The sequence below is a fragment of the Drosophila sulfurigaster genome, unplaced genomic scaffold, assembly GCF_023558435.1.
Source record: "Drosophila sulfurigaster albostrigata strain 15112-1811.04 unplaced genomic scaffold, ASM2355843v2 ctg109_pilon, whole genome shotgun sequence".
Classification (NCBI taxonomy): domain Eukaryota; kingdom Metazoa; phylum Arthropoda; class Insecta; order Diptera; family Drosophilidae; genus Drosophila; species Drosophila sulfurigaster.
The window spans coordinates 1-7,565 of NW_026909679.1; the positions used below are offsets into that span (position 1 = coordinate 1).

General features: G+C 37.7%; 1 pseudogene; it reads left to right on the top strand.

Annotated features, from left to right (window-relative positions):
* Window positions 1-2,052: 2,052 nt before the first annotated feature.
* Window positions 2,053-2,234, top strand: LOC133849848 (5.8S ribosomal RNA; annotated as a pseudogene).
* The last annotated feature ends 5,331 nt before the right edge of the window (window positions 2,235-7,565 follow it).

Below are 7,565 nucleotides of genomic sequence, written 5' to 3' on the forward strand. Positions count from 1 at the left end.
TCATTTTAATATCGTCGTTGGATTTCTCTTTTAAAAACAGAAATCTTATGACAGCACGATATTCGATTTTATTCATGTTGACGACAATGCAAAAGTGAATGCGCTAAAAGTCCCGCCAAAATTACCAGTGTTGATAAAACCGTATGAAACTTTCACAGTAATCGGCTGATAGAAAACACTAATCGAATAAAATACTTACGAATTTTTAAAAATTTGTTTCTTTGTTAGGCCGACTATTTATCAGCCCACCCTCGTATTAAAGTTGTTGCGGTTAAAACGTTCGTAGTTGAACTTGTGCTTCATACGGGTATGTAAGCGTATTACCGGTGGAGTTCTTATATATAATTAGGTACTTGTACTTTTTCATATGTTCCTCCTATTTAAAAACCTGCATTAGTGCTCTTCATCGAGAGTTATTGTGGGCCATTACAATTACTTTGAACAAATTAGAGTGCTTAATCAGATCAAGAGGTAATGATTAATAGAAGCAATTTGGGGGCATTAGTATTACGACGCGAGAGGTGAAATTCTTGCACCGTCGTAAGACTAACAAGCGAACATTTGCCAAAGATGTTTTCATTAATCAAGAACGAAAGTTGGAGGTTCGAAGGCGATCAGATACCGTCCTAGTTCTAACCATAAACGATGCCAGCTAGCAATTGGGTGTAGCTACTTTTATGGCTCTTTCAGTCGCTTCCCGGAAACCAAAGCTTTTGGGCTCCGGGGAATTATGGTTGCAAAGCTGAAACTTAAAAGAATTGATGGAAGAGCACCACCAGGAGTGGAGCCTGCGGCTTAATTTGACTCAACACGGGAAAACTTACCAGGTCGAACATAAGTGTAAGACAGATTGATAGCTCTTTCTCGAATCTATGGGTGGTGGTGCATGGCCGTTCTTAGTTCGTGGAGTGATTTGTCTGGTTAATTCCGATAACGAACGAGACTCAAATATATTAAATAGATATCTTCGGGATTATGGTGTTGAAGCTTATATAGCCTTCATTCATGGTGACAGTAAAATATTTATTGTGTTTGAATGTGTTTATAGAAGTGGAGCCGTACCTGTTGGTTTGTCCCATTATAAGGACACTAGCTTCTTAAATGGACAAATTGCGTCTAGCAATAATGAGATTGAGCAATAACAGGTCTGTTATGGCCTTAGATGTCCTGGGCTGCACGCGCGCTACAATGAAAGTATCAACGTGTATTTCCTAGACCGAGAGGTCCGGGTAAACCGCTGAACCACTTTCATGCTTGGGATTGTGAACTGAAACTGTTGACATGAACTTGGAATTCCCAGTAAGTGTGAGTCATTAACTCGCATTGATTACGTCCTGCCCTTTGTGCACACCGCCCGTCGCTACTACCGATTGAATTATTTAGTGAGGTCTCCGGACGTGATCACTGTGACCCCTTGTGTGTTGCGGTTGTTTCGAAAAAGTTGACCGAACTTGATTATTTAGAGGAAGTAAGAGTCGTAACAAGGTTTATGTAGGTGAACCTGCGGAAGGATCATTATTGTTTTAATGCATCTAACCGTTAATAAATTAAATTTGTTTTTCTTTTAATAAATTAAGTAACTAATAAATATAAATATTTTATTCAATCATATGAGATACAATTATGCCAACATATAATAATTTAAATTAGCTAAAACCGTTTGTTATGTATTATTATTTTTATATACTGTATTAAGAGTGTTTTATGTGTTTTGATAAAATAAAAACTGCGTGTATATGTACCATAATATACATGCGTTGCAAAATGTTTTGTGCGCATACATTGGTTCGCAACACCTAAAGAAAAACAATGTTGTACCTGTTTGCAGGTTAACGCTTTTACATATGTTGATCATAATAAATAAATTTAGCTAAAATATACTTGTCATATATCTTATTATTATCGATTATGTAAAACTAAGACATTTCTGCAACATTTATTTAGGTATGAAAAAAATTTTATTGAAGGAATTGATATATGCCAGTAAAATGGTTTATTTTTAATTTCTTTCAATAAAAATATTATTGACGTAATGAAATAAAAAAATTGTATCACTCTAAGCGGTGGATCATCACTCGGCTCATGGGTCGATGAAGAACGCAGCAAACTGTGCGTCATCGTGTGAACTGCAGCACACATGAACATCGACATTTTTAACGCATATCGCAGTCCATGCTGTTATGTACTTTAATTAATTTTTTAGTGCTGCTTGGACTACATATGGTTGAGGGTTGTAAGACTATGCTAAATAAGTTGTTTAAAATTTTTCGGAATTTTAAGCACATTGTATATTGTTGGATAAAATAAGTGTGAATTCCAAAAGTTGTCGCTTAAGATATTCATAATATGAATCTAATAAATGAATATACTAAAAACTCTGTTGCATGAGAAATTTGAAGAATTATATGTTCTTTATTCATTTCAAATAATACTGAGGAATGTCTAGCATAAAATATATTATTTTATAAACTAGAATTGCCTCTTATTAACGAATATGGTATAGAGAATACCTTTTGTGAATATTATGGACCTTCAAAAAAAAGATAGTATATTTCAAAATAGGCAGAGAATTGCCTATAAGTGTAATTAAACAACCTCAACTCATATGGGACTACCACCTGAATTTAAGCGTATTAATTAGGGAAGGAAAAGAATCTAACAAGGATTGTCTTAGTAGCGGCGAGCGAAAAGAAATCAGTTCAGCACTAAGTCACATTTTCTATATGGCAAATGTGAGATGCAGTGTATGGAACGTCAATATTCTAGTATGAGAAATTAACGATTTAAGTCCTTCATAAATGAGGATATTTACCCATAGAGGGTGCCAGGCCCGTATAACGTTAATGATTATTAGATGATGTTTCCAAAGAGTCGTGTTGCTTGATAGTGCAGCACTAAGTGGGTGGTAAACTCCATCTAAAACTAAATGTAACCATGAGACCGATAGTAAACAAGTACCGTGAGGGAAAGTTGAAAAGAACTCTGAATAGAGAGTTAAATAGTACGTGAAACTGCTTAGAGGTTAAGCCCGATGAACCTGAATATCCGTTATGGAAAATTCATCATTAGAATTGTAATATTTAATCAATATTATAACGATAGTGTGCATATCAGAGAACGGCACGGGTACACTACACTCAACCGGTGCACCGGTTACTCATGTGCCTTTCGATATACATACTTGCACTCATAAGTGTGAGTAGCCAAAATACACATACTCATGAGGCTTATACTGCATGAGCATAAGTGTATCGAAAGGCTTATACTCGCGAGTATGAGTATGAGTATGAGTATCAAGAAAGGCCCGACACTTATTGTGCAAGTGCCGAGGCATATTCGTCAATTTGCGATCGGTGATTCTATGCACTCGGGGTAAAGCCGGTGCCGGTGGTTATGGGTAAGTGTATCCGATACACTTGGTAAAAATTATGAGTGGACCGGCACGATTGTATGTATGTACATAGTATGTACTAGCATACATTTGTATGTTTGTATGTATGTTTGTTGAGATGCAAAAACTGTCGTCGGCTTTTTGTATTGTTTTTGCTATTGCTGATGCGCTCTTCTTGCACTCATTTTATTTCTCGAAAATTTAAATTCGAAAACTATTTTTTTGGCTTTGTCTAGTGTATTTATTTGAAGACTTATATAATTAATAAAAATTAAATGTTAAAGAATTTGTAGATGTTGAAAGGAACAAAACAAGTAAACATCCACCTAATCAGTTTTATTAAGTGTAATTTACCTGTTTTATGAGTTTTTGGGTTTTTACATTCATTAATAACCGGAAAATCAGACATTTGATTACCTGTTTATAACACTATTGTAAATGCTTATATAATTGCAAAAGGGTATTTTGCATATTTGTACAATTTCCATAAATTTCAGGAAAACCATCTGATATTTTCTTTGATCATTTGTAAAAGTAAAAAACACGCAAAAAATCATTCACAAAGCAAAAGTCATAAAATCTAACCGCGAGCCGCGATAGTACGCATCATCAAATACCGAGTGTCTGAGCAAAACACTTGGGTGTCTGAGTCAAAACACTCTGAGCAAAATTTTGGGTATCTGAGCAAGACACTTGGGTGTTTTTCAGAATTTGAACAGATACTCATAAGACACAAGCCATTTCGTCATGAGTGCAAAATAATCGGTTGCACGGAGAACAACCACCGGCAAGACACAAGCTGCATTACAAGCCGAGTGTCTAAAATGATCGGGTGCACGAGAGAACAACCACCGGCAAGACACAAGCGTGTACGGCACAAGCCGAGTGCCTAAAATGATCGGGTGCCGAATAGGCAAGAGCAAGAAAGGCCTGAGTATGACAATGACTCATACTCGCAGCACTCGCATGATTTTGAGTAAGTGTGTATCTCTTACTCGGTTTGCGAGTGCTAAGTAGCACCGGCACTCAGAAATTTATGGGTGGAGTTGAGTGTCGAAATTTGCCACCCTTGACGATGTCTGCGTGCATATGGAAACCATATAAGGACATTGTAATTTATTAGCATGTATGGAATTTATCAAACAATTTTGATAAGAGTTTATTTAAATTAACATGAATATAAATTTCAAAATAGATAAAGTGCTGATAGATTATATGAGTACAGTGCGTTAATTTTTGGAATTATATAATGGCATGATTATCATTGATTTTATGTTTATTATAAGCACTTGTATGATTAACAATGCGAAAGATTCAGGATACCTTCGGGACCCGTCTTGAAACACGGACCAAGGAGCTCCAACATATATGTGCAAGTTATTGGGATATAAAACCTAATAGCGTAATTAACTTGACTATTATTGGATTAGTTTTTAACCATTTATAGTTAATTAACGCAATCCCGGTGTTCTATATAGTTATGTATAATAATATTTATAATATTTATGCCTCTAACTGAACGTACTTTGGAGCGCATATGCTGTGACCCGAAAAGAAGGTGAACTATACTTGATCAGGTTGAAGCCGGGGGAAACCCTGATGGAAGACCGAAACAGTTCCCCTGACGTGCAAATCGATTGGCCGAAATTGAGTATAGGGGCGAAAAGACCAATCGAACCATCTAGTAGCTGGTTCCTTCCGAAGTTTCCTGATGATAGCTGGTGCATTTAACTGTTGTATTAAAATACTCTTATCTGGTAAAGCGAATGATTAGAGGCCTTATGGTCGCAAACGATCTTAACCTATTCTCAAACTTTTAAATGGGTAAGAATCTTAACTTTCTTTGATATGAAGTTTAAGGTTATGATATAATGTGCCCAGTGGGCCACTTTTGGCAAGCAGAACTGGCGCTGTGGAATCAACCAAACGGAATGTTGCGGTGTACCCAAATTAACAACTCATTCAGAAACCATGAAAGGCGTTGGTTGCTTTAAAACAGCAGGACGGTGATCATGGAAGTCGAAATCCGCTGGCGAGTGTGTGTAACAACTCACCTGCCGAAGCACAACTAGCCCTTAAAATGGATGGCGCTTAAGTTGTATACCTATACATTACCGCTAAAGTAGATGATTTATATTACTTGTAATATAAATTTTGAAACTTTTGTGAGTAGGAAGGTACAATGGTGTGCTTAGAAGTGTTTGGCGTAAGCTGCATGGAGCCGTCATTGGTACAGATCAGAGAACTGCAAAATCACTATTTCTTGATTTTAACCATACGCGTACTTTCCAATCAACTCAACTCACTGAACAAAAACACAGCGATGAGTAAAAAATCAACTCATTTTGCTGTACACATCATTCCGATCATCTTGAGTTTTCGGCTCAAAATTTCTCATTCAACTCAACTCACTAAATAAAAACAGTGATGAGTGAATTTCAATTTATTTTGCCGTACGCATCATTCCGATCAAAAAATGAGTATGTGTTGACGAAAGCATCATTCGGATCGGATCTGAGTTGATCGTTTATGAGTAAAACGATTAGCGACAAGATGATTAACGAAGTGAGCATTACGAATGCAGCCGCCACAATAACAATTTATGCGAGCTTCTTGAAGCTTGTTGTTGTTGCTTGTTTTTGTCCTGCGCACATTTCATCTGTGCAGAAAAGTACCGTCGTTTGCGCGCATGAGTAAAAATCATACGAGTTGATTTTTGTGAGTTGATTGCTATTCTTGTTCAAAAATTGATTGTTGAACTGAATGAGTAGCGCCTGAAATCATTATGCTGAACACGAGCCGAATAATTTGGAGTGAAACAAAAATCGCTCGCACCTCCGGAGTGGATTTAAAATCTACAACGAAAATGTGAGCGCATGCAAGTTTGATCGGCTGATCCTGAACAGTGTGATTATTCGGTTGTTGAGCGCGTATGAATTTTTGTCATTCACCCGAAGCCGCCCTCTCTGGTACAGATCTTGGTGGTAGTAGCAAATAATCGAATGAGACCTTGGAGGACTGAAGTGGAGAAGGGTTTCGTGCAACAGTGGTTGATCACGAGTTAGTCGGTCCTAAATCCAAGGCGAAAGCCGAAAATTTTCAAGTAAAAAAGTAAATTAAAATTTATATTTTTGTCATAATTAAAAAACTTGAATAATTTTGAACGAAAGAGAATACGGTTCCAATTCCGTAACCTGTTGAGTATCCGTTTGTTATTAAATATGGGCCTCTGTGTTCATCCTGGCAACAGGAACGACCATAAAGAAGCAATAACAATGGTTTATGTGCTCGTTCTGGGTAAATAGAGTTTCTATCATTTATGGTAGTTTCTTGTTCCCCGTATAGTTTAGTTACGTAGCCAATTGTGGAACTTTCTTGGTAAAATTTTTAAGAATACTAGTTGGGCAACTAGTTAGTTCTTTTAAATTATAACGATTTCATCAATTAACAATCAATTCAGAACTGGCACTGGACTCTGGGGAATCCGACTGTCCAATTCAAAGCAAGGCATTGTGATGGACCTAGCGGGTGTTGACACAATGTGATTTCTTGCCCAGTAGCTGCGAAATGTCAAAGCGAAGAAATCTGAAGTAAGCACGGGTCAACAGCGGAGTAACTATGACCCTCTTTAAGGGAAAACTGCGGAAAAAATAGCCAATATATCCCTATGCATCGTCAACTAATTAGTGACACGCATGAATGGATTAACGAGATTCCTACTGTCCCTATCTACTCAGTCTGGTTTCAACTGTTGAGCTGAACAGATGTGCTGACGGGTGCCTGCATTTCGTAGTGTTTTTGCGATAACAGTTATTTGTTGTCTTTCGAGTAGCGGTAAATTTCGCGTGTGCGCTTTGTGCTTCTCGTTCGATGTGTGCGTGTGAGTAGCGTGGGAAAATCGTCGCGTGTCGTTGCGAGTGTGTACGTGCGTGTGCTTGTTTTAAGCGCTCTTAAAACAGATTAATTTCGTGTGACCTACTTTCTGGTGAGTACAGTTGTGTGTTTTTAAGACTTGCACAAAAGTCTTGGATGCCAGCGTGCAAGCCGGCCGTTGGAGCTGGGGAGTGGTGCGTCGATGGACGACCTCTCTTCGGTGGCTGACGGGAAGGTTAAGCGGAAGGGGGATCGGCGTCAGCGAAGAAGCTGAAGAAGGCAGCTTCTTTAGCTTTAGATG